We start from the raw sequence: 11,305 nt of genomic DNA on the forward strand, positions 1-11,305 counted from the left end.
ACTGAAGAAAACAAATAAAACTACATTGAAAATTGAAGGTGACAAGTGAATGATACACTAACTCAATCTCGTGACATTGAGCTTTATCCAATTCACAGCTGACCTTCCAGGTCAGTTCTAGCAGGTTTTCAGAGGCTGTAAATCTCAACAGGAGATTGTCCATATTTCTCATGGATAGTTGCTGTGCATCTGAACCACCAGGAAGGTGCCAACTTTGGATTAGCTTCACAGAATAACAAGAACTATTAAATTCTAGGAGGAAGGGACCACAGCACTACAGAGTGGGGGTGGGAGGAGCCTAACAATAAAATAAAAATTGATCCAGGCTCTCAAAGAAAGACTGAGAGGTAAAAAAATTGCCAACATAATATGTAAGTAGATTAGTAATGGAAAGAATGAGCAAAGAACTTTGTCAGGCTTAAAATTGTTAAGGATTTTCAATGCCAGTCTAAGAAGAATGGGCTTTATTTGTCTGGTAAAGACGAATAAGAAGGTTCTTCTGTAAATTTCTCAAGTTTGACCTCTTTAAAGGTAAAAGTAGCAATAAGAATCAATTTTATGGTACAGCCCTTCCATAGAGAAGCCCTTTTCAGATTTTATAGGGCTTTTTGCTTCAATAAGATCTCATTTTCCCTTTTATGTTTTTCCTCAGATTTTTTACAGTCCTCCTTTGTTCAGGTATAAGAAATGATGATGGCTGTACTTGTAGGAATGTGAAACAAATAAGATTTTCTATTTGCCACCACATAAATGAAAATCGAGATGGTGCAGAAATTGACAAATGCCAACCAATAAGCATTTAACCATGTTTATTTGAAACAACTCGCTGTACTTGAGTGCACAATTACAAATCATTCTTTCAAGCTCTTCAGAATCACAGACCTGCCAAGAGCTAATTAACTGCGCCAACAGTAGGAAGATGGGACAACATAAGGCACCGTTTCTGAATGCCTGAAAAGCATTTAATTTGAATGAAAAAGGGAATGGAATACCAGCAGTGAGGCAGAGTAACTGCAGCTAGAGGATGCCTGCCTTAAGGAGTCTTATTTAATTTCAACATTCTCCACTGAACATTGAGATTGGGATGGAAGTTTTAAATTGTAAGTCAGCCTCACGCAGCAGACAGCAGCGAAGGAGAGTTCACCGTGAGTTCAGGTGAGCAGAGTTTGGCCAGCGGAGGCTAGGTGTCTCCAGAGCAGCCTTCCTGCAGGTCTGCCAGTGGGCAGCACATGAAGGGTGATACTTGGTGCTCCTTGTCATAGTCTCAAAAGCTTTGTTGTTGTTGCTGGGTGCTGTCGACTGAACTCATAGCAACTCTATGAACAATGCATCTCAACCGTGCCCTATTCTTTGCCATCCTAATATTATCTGGGCTCTACTTGAAGCCATGGATCTATCTCATTAAGGGTCTTGCCCTTTTTTCATCTTTCCAAACATTAAATCCTTTTCCAAGGACTGGCAGCCCATCCTAGCAGCACGCCCAAAATATGTGAGATGAAGTGCCTCTAAGAAGCACCCTGATTATACTTTCTCCAAGACATATTTTTTTATTCTTTTGCAGTCCATGGAATATTCCGTATTCTTCTCCAGAACTACAACTCAAAGGCATCAATTCTTCTTCTGTCATCTTTATTCATTGTTCAACTTTCAGATGTATACCAAGTAATTCATGGCTTGGATCAGATGTGCCTTAATCTTTAAACATCATTGCTCTTTCCCCCCATTGCTCTTTAGGACGTTGGAGATGTTCACGACAGCAGCTTTTCTCAATGAAAGGTCTCTCGATTTGTCTTACTGCTGGTACCTAGGGTGCTGCCTACGGATCCAAGTAAGATGAACTCATTGACAATAGCCTAGCTTCCCCTAATCCTGTAATATTAAATGAGATGACAGTACCTCCTAGCCCATCTGACAAATACACTCATTCTCTAATAACACTTATCAACTGCTATTGAGTCAATACTGACTCATGATGGTAACACGTGTATCAGAGGAGAAAGATCCTCCAGGGGTTTAAATTGTCGTGTTTTCTGAAGTGGGTCCTCAGGCCTTTCTTCTGAGGTACCTCTGGGCACATCTGTCAACCTCCTAGTTGGCAGCAATAATATTATCCATTGGCATTATCCAAGGACTCCTTAATAATTATCCTCATTATTAATTTCTCAACTGTTTCCACTAGTGCACAGTTAAGTTAACCTTTACACTAAAGCCTCCACCAGATTGGAAAAGGAGCTGCACAATAGAATTTTTCTTAGTGCCTTCAGACAATTTGGATAAAGTCTCTCCCTTCTAACTGCTTCTCTGATCCTTTTACATTATATCTTCAATTGTATTTGTCTTAATGAGAAAACAAACTTATATTGAGTTGTCAAGCATTTTCGTGAGTTGCTTCATTTAATCCTCATAAGGATCTGTGCCAGCCTAGTGTAAAGAACTGTGCTGCAATGTCAAAGGCACACAGTTCGAATCCACCAGCTGCTCTGGAGGAGGATAGAAAATGTCATCCTGTGTGATTTACTGCCTCTGAAAACTCGCTGGAGAGTCAGCTCTGGGTTAGTTCTGACTTGATAGTATGCAACAAGAAGCATAAAATTATCACCAGGGTGGTATTACTCATTTGTTGCCTGTGAGTTTCTCATACTGCGGTGACTTGCATGTCATTACGATGCTGAACACTCTCTCAATACTATTTTATATACCATCAGAGTCATTTCTACTGGACACCTTTCAGCAGAGCTTCCACACTAAGAGGGATGAGGTAGAAGGGTCTGACAGTCTACTTCCAAAAAAGTGTTACTGTTGTTGCTGCTAGTGGCCATGGGGTCGATTACTACTCACAGTGAGCCTAGGAACCAAACACAACACTTTCTGGGCATGCACAACTCCTAAAACTCTCGCTATGTTTCAATCTATCGTTTCAGCCATGACATCAGTTCATTTCATTGAGGGTCTTCCTCTTTTTGGTGACTGTCTACTTTATCAAACATAATGTCCCTCTCAGGGCCTAGTCCCCCCTGATGCTATGCCCACAGTAAGTGCAATGAAGTCTTTCCATCTTTGTTTATTGGTAGCATGTCTGGCTGTACTTCCAAAATAGATTTGTTGATTCTTCTAGCAGCTCATGGTATATGTAATGGTCTTCACCAACATCATAATTTAAAGGCATCGAAACTTCTTAAGTCTTACATATTCACAGTATAAATTTTACATGCATATAGGACAAGTGAAAGTATAAGTTAAGTCAGACACATCCTAGTCTTCAAAGTGACATCTTTATTTTTAACACTCTAGAAAGATCAGTCACTAGCAGGAGGCTTGTTTGGTGAATCAGAGAGCTGGCAAGGGTGAGGGAAAAGCTAGGTAAGATGGATTAGTACAACAGCCACAGTCATGGACTGCGATCCTGTGGGGATGTGTGGGTGATAGAGGGCTGGGCAAAATTACAATCTGTTATATATAAGATTCCCAGGAGTCTGAGGAGATACCACAGTAGCTACCAACAACAGGAAAAAGTATCTCTATTTCTGAGACAGAGAAATTGACTTTCTGAACAATTGAGTACCTTGCCCATCATTCAAATCCAGAGGGCCACCACCGGCTGCAGTAGTTTCCCACTTTAACACACAGCTCCTAGAAGCTTCCTGCCCTTGTCCTGCTCCATTTTCCTTCAAAGTTTATTCCTAATTCAACTCTGCTTTCATGTGGAATTTAATGTCACTATAGCTGCTTCCTTCTGAGGGTCAACTATGGGTCAGTTCTGACTCAAACAGGACTCAGCAGCAACAGCATAGCTTCCTTTTGGGGGTGTTGGTGACTTAGTTTGTAGGGAATTGTGCTGCTAATTCAAAGACTATGGATCTCTCTGGCCATTTGAATCCACCAAGTGCTCCAAGGGAGAAAGATGGGCAATCTCCTCTCATGTGATTTACAAGCTTCAGAAATCCAGTGGAGATGGGCTGAGTTGACTCTAATTTGACGGCAATGAGATAAAATAGTGTCTTTCACATCCCAGAGTTATCTGACACCAGGTACAACTGACTGCAAGCCTGAGTCTGTGTTGCCCTTATCAGGTGTGTGGCTCAGCTCCCCCAATACACTGGATCCCTACAAACATTTCTACCTACTGAGGTGAAGTAAAAGTCATGCTGCCAGGATGTCTCCTATTAAGAAGAACTGATCATTTGTCACAGTTGTGTCTTTTCTTCTTTTTTTTTTCCCTTCATATGTACCTTCTCTCAAATGAGATATCTGAGTGCACGCATGTATCATACTTTGCCAGTAATTCCAGTGCTCTTGGGGTAAACAAAATACTTTCCTCTTTTAAAGAAACATTTTTATTCCATAGAAACATTTCAAATATATTTAAAAGTACAGGAAAAATACAAGTACATAACCATCACCAAGATCGAACAGATGTTAATATACTGCAATTTGCTCCAGATCAGCTTTTTTTAGGAAATAAAATGTTATAGATGCTGCTAAATTGCCACTCTTGCTGCTCCCTCCTCTCTCGCCAGAAGTGTTCTCTGTCCTGAGACTCATATGAATCATTCCTTGTATGTTTTATACTTCTGGTAACTATGAACAAATCTGTCCACAAACAATATGTTTGTAAGATTTATTATAATTTGACTATCACTGTCCATATTTTTTAACAACCTATTTCTATTTCATTGTTATGGATGTCTACCCTAAAGAAACTTTATTAACACAAAGATTTTCTCTGAAGTTCTGTGTATTACAGCAAAGAAAGAATCTCTGATGGTTCTCAGAGGTGCAATGTTTACATGAATGTGATTTATCAAACGAATGGAATGTTATCAGTGGTAATATCAGCAGCTGACATGGATCAACAAGATACCCACATTGTAATAGAATGTAATGGTTTTGTTTGTTTGTTTGTTTTCCCATCCACATTTAGGCCATGAAAAGCAGAGGATATAAAATAAATTTTTGCAACACTAGGGTTTTTGTTTGCATCTTTTTACATTGATCCCTTGACAATATGAAGCACTGAATGATTTAGTACATAAAAATTGTTAGGGTTATGACTAGTGAGGAAATAAAAGCACATTTCAGTATTTTCCTTATCTAAATGTATGCTCTGCCTTTGACACAATTGCTGAATTCTGCAATGCACTTCAGATGCAGGATTTACACACTGAGTTAAGTCAGTATGTTAGCAAACTCTCATTCAGATTCTGTTATTAACTCCATTAAAAATAAAACTAGGATGTGGCATGATCTGCCAACCTCTCATTCCAAAGAACCAGTTCGATTTACCCTCTAGCCTGTTCCCTTGAGCCTACTGCAATTAGAAGAGTCCACATGTGTCACAAGAGAGCTAGCTCCCCCGAGTTTTCAGTGGCTGAATTTCCAGAAGGAGGTTCCCCGGCCTTTCTTTCCAGGAGCCACTGAGTGGACTTAGAACCTACAGCCTGTCAGTTCACAGCTGTCTATGTTAACCGCCTGCTTCACCCAGGGAACTAAATTATTACATATGTATATGGCAATACATCGCCGATGCTTTTCATCAGTTTGGTCTTTCTTGCTATTTTCTCTTAGCAAGTTACTTCCAAAAAGACTTTAGATGATCTTTTGTTTATAGACAATTGTATATGGACAAAATTGTCCGAAATGGCTTAGTGAGTTATGCCATCAATCCAAAGGCAGAAGGTTTGAATCCACAAGCTGCTTCAGGAGAAAGGTGGATAACATTTTTCTCTGATAATCCACTGGAAGATCAGCTCTGAGTTGATTCCACTGGACAGTGAGTTGTTTTGTTTTTTGTCTTCTATAGATGACAGTGAATGACCTTCAACATTATTTCTCGATTATTAAAACTACAAAGCTATTGGATATGAACATATTGCTACTGCCAGTAGATGCCAAATAAATAAAACTCTATTGTTCAGTATTTCAGCAGGGCAGAGGTCTGGTCAGGTATGTTGACGTGTGTTAACAAACATAAACCATAAAACCTCTGCTAGTGAAGCAGATTCCTCCCCTGAAAAGCACTCTGGGATCCACACAAGTCAGGTCGAATTCTACTGATGCAACTCAATTTTGTGTGGTTGAACCTGGGAAAGGAAGTGGCTGAGAAGTCTGGTGGTGTGGGAGTGATGTTGCTGTGTACCGTCAAGTTGGGACCAACTCAGAGCTAACCTTCCAGAAGGTTTCAAGAGGCCGTAAATCCCATGCAAAGAGATTGTACATATTTCTCTTGCAGTGCAGCTGATGGATTCAAACTGCATGCTGTTGGGTTGGCAGCAGAAACTTACTTCTAAAATCATTATTGTAGAATGAGTATAAGGATCCAAGGAGGGTGGGGAGGGTGGAAGCAGAGGGATGAGGATGTGAGGGGGAGGGAGGATTAATCATGGAGTTGTAAAATTTGATGGGTGGGGGGTGAGGGAAATTGGAAGAATCTGTTCTTAAAAACAGTGTATTTTCATTTTGTAAATAAACTAGTATTTTTTAAAAAACAAGAGTTAGCCATTAAGTGCTGACCCATCCAGTTGAGTTGATGAGGCGAAAGGGTGATTATCTGAGCACAGGTCAGGTTGTTCTGATCCTAGCTTTTCTTACGCAGGGCACTTTACCTTGCTGGAGCTTATCACAACACTAAGTATGCAATTATTTGCAAAATAATGTGATTAAGGTTTATCATCCTTGCTAGATGTTAAGGGCCTGCACTAATAACGTTTATACATGTCATCATTGACAAGCAAAGTTCTGTGCACAGAATTTTAAAATCATTATAAAATGGAAAAGCATTATGAGGCATGAGGGTGTTAATGCAGAGATCTTTCTGGGCACGTCTCTGTACCTCACTGGTGACCCACCCAGCAGCAGCAGGACATGCAGGGGCGTGAGACAGCAGAGTTCAGCACGTAGGCTTCAGGTATGGTCCACCTGGTTCATATTTCAACTGCACTATTCACCTGCTGAATGACTTTGGACAAGCTATTTCACTTTTTGTTGTTGTTCAAGAACTATCAAAACACAACACATCTTTAATTGGGGATAGTAATAGTAATTATCTCATACAATCTTTTAAGGATTAAAGGCGATAACCCAGGTAATGTCTTGCATATACAGTTTGTTGAAAGCATGTTTTCCATTGTTACGATTACTGAAGAGAACTATTTCTAAGAAATGAGAGATTCCGAGTTCTCCTGGCCAGCAGCCATCTTTGCTGTGCCTTGGTTTACAGTTGAACACTCCAGCTCTCGCTCTATTTTCAGAGCCTCCGTGCTGTCTATGCTGGAGTGTCCGAGTTCCCATCCATGTGTGTCCATGCTGTCTCCTCTTCTCTCTCAAAATTCCCTCTGCCTTTCTCTTACGAGAATATTTGTCATTGGATTTAAGACCTACCTCGACAGTCCAGGACTATTTTAGCTCAAGATCTCTAACTTAATTACTTTGGAAAAGCTTATTTTTCCAAACGAGATAACATTCAAAGGTTCTGGGAAAGGGTACAGGTGTATCTATTTGGGAGCAACAGTGTAAGCCAGTAAAGTTTTCAAAATTCATTGCCATCAGGCTGGAATCAACTCATAGCTGATCCTCCAGTGGGTTCTCCTAGGCAGGAGGAGATTGCTCATCATTCCTTTGAAGTTTTGAACCACCAGAGGGAAGTGGCTTTTGGGCTAGTTTGATTATTGGCAAAAAATTTAAAAATGCAATTGATTTCACTTAAAAAAAAGTCCAAATAGACTCAGACTGATTGCTGTGGAGTCCTTTCCAGTGGCTTTCCAAGGCTGTCAGTGACAACAGGAGAGACTGCCCATCTCACTCCTGAGAAGTCACTGGTGGATTCAAACCACTGGAGACTCGCACGCTGTGGCGTAGAAGCAGAATTCACTCTATGCCACACCAGCTCTTTAGCAGGTACTGGTATTAGGGATGGCTTAATCAGGATCAGCTGAGATTGACTCAATTGTGAAAACCTCCCACGCCAGAGGAAGCAAGTTTGGTGTTGACATATTCATTTCGGTAGTGTCAATACCTGTCTGAAGAGTAATACACCAACCAGAATTCAGCTTTTAAAAACATAAGGAAAAGGAGAGTGAATGGTGGCCATGTATTTATTTACATTTACTGAGATTAAACCACAAATTATAAGGCAGTGTAGACAAATAATAATTTTAATTCTTTTTAACCTTTGCCCAAAGATTTGTCATTACAAAAGTACAAACGCTGAGCAGACTCTTAAAAAGAATTACTAACAACTGAGATTTTGTTCAAGAGCTGTCAATACACAGCACACGCACTATCATTTCCTGGAAGATCTTACAGAATATCTGGACACTATCTCCTTGGGAGACAGATTTGAATACAGTCAAATGGCCTCTTCCAAGTAATCGGATTTGGCACACAGAACAGAACCACTCACCTCCCTGTCTAGATCAATCCATTACTTAATGAGAAAATAGGTCACAAAAAATCTCACAGCTAGCTTTTGCCTCTTTCCTGGATAGTGTATTTTCCTTCTTCCTTTTGAGAATCTTAAAATATATTTGTCTTTCTATTTAACTGACATTACTATTACATCTACTACAATAGCAAAATAAAAAAAAAATAACAAACTCATTGCATTGACTCTGACTGATGACATCCCCATGTGATTCAGAGTAGACAATTTCACATGATTTTCAGTGACTACAATCTCATGGTTCAAGATGACAGCCACAGTGGCTTGGATATAAAGGCTGAGATGTAAAGACTGAGGGGGGGAAACTTAGCAGATTTAAGAGAGATCAGGTTCTTCCAACTTTCCCTCTCCTCTAATCTCACAACTTTGTAAGCCATGAAAAGAGGAGTTAGATATTTAGTGAGTATTACATAGCTTACATTAGGCAGATTTGTGATAGAGTAAAAATCATTTGTTTTTATTAAGTATTTAACATATACTACACGGGTCACAAGAAACACCAATTGGTAAAAAAGTCAAGGCTTTACTAATTGTAACAGTACAGGAAGCTCTGGTCGCCTAGCAGTAAGGAGCTGCACTGTAATCTCAATGGCATGTGGTTCAAATCCATCAACTGCTCTATCGGAGAAGGATGGGCAGTCTCCTCCCACGAGATATACTCATATGCCTCAGAAAGCCTGCTGGAGTGTCAGCTGTGGGTCAGTTCTGACTCAGCAGAACACAACAACAACAACAGCAGAGTTGCTGATCACAGCCATGATTTCTTCCCTGGTTAAAATCGCTTCCATTTTATCGTGACCACTCCTCACAACTGGGGTGCCTTGTCTAGAGAAGTACATGATTTCTTTGTTTTGATGCAGTTACTAAGAAATACATAGAAATCATAGGAAGAAAATACCATCTAGAATATTTGATCTGTGTAAAGCTTGAGATAAAGGGTCAAGGACTAGCCTTCCAGACCAAAGTGAGCGAGTGTGACGGTCCTGAGGCAGGAACGAGTTAGACATTTACAGGAGCGAAACATTAGCTCTTGCGATTGATGCACAGTAGACCTAGTATCCAGACGACAAGAAGTCAGAGGGAGGTCGAATATGGCCTTATGGGGCATAGTTAGGGGTTGGGTTTGAATTTAAGGCAAATGAGAGTCATTTAAGTCAGCAAATGCATGCTCTGGTTCACATATTTTAGTGAGCTTCCCTTTAATCTTCCAAGTAGTCTTATTTAAGTAAATACCTTATCTTTAACTAGATTCAACAGCTTTTCTGATTTACTGTCCAGTTTGCAACAAGTAGAGAATAAATGTTTACTGAATGAATAAGAGATTGAATAAATTATTGGGTAAAGAATAGATTGACACAGTGACTTTAAAAATGGTTCAAGCACATCAGGGATCATGATGATGGCATAAGATAGGGCAAGTTTCACAGGTTCCCTAATAGTCACAGTCCACATGATGGCACCTAACAACAATAACTGAATAAAGCATGAAAGTGAGGGCAAATAATTATCAACACACAGCTTAGAATGTTCCTTCTAACAGTACGGGCCAAATCTAAAATCTGAGATGACAGGAAAAGGTCTTTAAAGTAGCACATACTTAATATTTGTTGAGATGTAATTAGCTCCTGGATTGTCTCCTTCTTCAAAAGTTTGTTTATTATGAGGTTGTTGTGTTAACATTTTTTTATTTAAATATTTTCTTGCGTATTAGCATTCATTTATATAACCTGGATAATTAGGTTGAATTATATCAATTTGGAGAGGTTAAATTTTAATAATTATACATTCACAAGTGAAAATTATAGTGTGAACTTGATGATGGCATATTGCTTGCAAGACATACAATAATGGCAATTTAAGAAAAAATTTGTACATTTTGAATTCTAGAGCCTATTGATTTAAGTGATCTATTTAATCTATAAAACTGCTTGAGCTGAAACATTCTTTAAAAAAAAGAAAGCTGTAAAATGAGACCCTCATTTTTTAGTTGCAAATGCTGTATTGGATCTGTCTTTAAAATATTTTTCAAATAGAGTGTGCCATTTAGAAGACTGCATAAGAAAACAAGTTCTTTCCACAAATTACTGAAATATATTTTCCATTTTCAAAAATAAGTGATAAACCCGGGTGGTTGTGTAAACAGAAGTTGAATTTCAAAAGCACTTTCACAGACATTCTCCTCTTTAATATGAGAGTAACCAGATTATATACTTCTCTACTCATTGCCATCAAGTTGGAACCAAATAATTGCAAATTCTCCATCGAATTTGCTCATCTTTCTCCCTGAGAGTGAAACCACCAGAGAGGTGAAGGCTTTGGATTAGTAGCACTTTTTCCTGTGGATTACACCACTAGAGCTCCTGCCTAGATACTTTGTTTGCCATAGAATTGGAAGCAACACATAGCTGACCATCGAGCAGGTTTCAGAAGCAATAAATCACATGGGAGGAAAATGTCCACTCATCTTGTGGATCTGAGCATCATGCCTTTGGAATTTCAGTTCAGCTTCTTACTACTAGGTCACCGGAGCTCCCATTACAGCCTTAGACATGTGAAATATCAGTGGTACAAAGAAAGACTGCACCTCTGAGACTTCCTGGAGCCTGCATGAAGTAACTGAAGAGTCTTATTGACAATAAATGAGACTTTACCAAAGTAATTACACATGCAGATGCTCCTGGGCTATTTGGGAGACTTTTCTTACATTAGATGATTAAGAATGTCCTCTCAAAAAAAAAAAAAAAAAGAAGAAGAATATCCTCTCTAAATTATTGAGGAGGAGCAATGATGGCAGTTGGAGGACTAAGGTGCATCTGATTTAGGCCATGATCTTTTCTATTACTTGCTATGCTTCTGAGAGCTGGACAG

This window comes from Elephantulus edwardii, unplaced genomic scaffold (genome assembly GCF_000299155.1).
Source record: "Elephantulus edwardii isolate Elephantulus edwardi_28Jun2011 unplaced genomic scaffold, EleEdw1.0 scaffold00008, whole genome shotgun sequence".
In the NCBI taxonomy this organism is placed as follows: Eukaryota; Metazoa; Chordata; class Mammalia; order Macroscelidea; family Macroscelididae; genus Elephantulus; species Elephantulus edwardii.